The sequence below is a fragment of the Echinops telfairi genome, unplaced genomic scaffold (genome assembly GCF_000313985.2).
Source record: "Echinops telfairi isolate 266 unplaced genomic scaffold, ASM31398v2 ScPeMD7_7469;HRSCAF=8507_1, whole genome shotgun sequence".
Taxonomy (NCBI): Eukaryota; Metazoa; Chordata; class Mammalia; order Afrosoricida; family Tenrecidae; genus Echinops; species Echinops telfairi.
In genome coordinates, this window is record NW_022111373.1 from 104,625,360 (window position 1) to 104,626,245 (window position 886).

The 886-nt window shown below is 39.2% G+C and overlaps 1 protein-coding gene across 1 annotated transcript in view; it reads left to right on the forward strand.

Moving 5' to 3' along the window:
• HCN1 (hyperpolarization activated cyclic nucleotide gated potassium channel 1) overlaps positions 1–886 on the forward strand; it is a 465,750-nt gene that overhangs the window by 215,556 nt on the left and 249,308 nt on the right. The window lies entirely within an intron of this gene.

Sequence of the window (886 nt, forward strand, 5' to 3'; positions counted from 1 at the left end):
GTTTAAGAACTAGAGGAAGGTTGTGGGTTTCATTATTGTTATACTGAACCCTAAGTGACTCATCTCCCCCCTACCCCTCTAGACCTCTTCTTATTTCACGAGGGGAAAGGGAATCAAACTCCTCAGCTCTGCGCAGGAGGCAAGAGTCAGACACGCCTCCACAGTCCAAACTTTTTACCAGGTGCCTGAAACAGATGCCCCTCTAAAGACACTCTATACACCTTTGCTGAGTTTGAGAATTCATTGCAATGCCACGCAGAACTCACAGATAATGCTCAATAGTATGGGATTATGAGGGAAGTTAGCAGTTACAGTTCAGAATCAGAAATGCTCAAGAGACAGTGTTTTATTCAGGAGTCGAAAGCATCTATTCCACTGTGTGTTTATGCTATACCGTGAAAACACAGGCATTCGAAGCACACACATTTGTCCATTATTTATATTTATATTATTTGTATGGATAGAGGATAAGGCCAATTATGTCAAACTACTTGCCTGTTTTGTTCTGTGCTTCTCTTCTAGTGCCTTGGGCAATGTCTAGCATTAGTTATTTGTTGTTATCTGACCACTCATTCATGGCTGGAAATTAATGAAAAAGCTTCTAAATGGGTTGTATATAACAAATAATCAGAAACAACATAGCTTGATCCACTCACTTTTCAAATATCTGTAGAGTCTGAATATTGACCTGCCATTTGGGCTCATCTTTAGAGGGACAGGCATAAGACATTTGGGGTGTGGGCTAAGCAGCAACTCTATAAGTTGACTCCTAGCTGAGTATATAATCTTAACAGAAAGCACTGCTGCCAAAAGAATGCTTGATGAATCATAATTAATACCAAACAATCTCAAATTTTCATGCAATTATTATTTCAAGTTTTGTCTT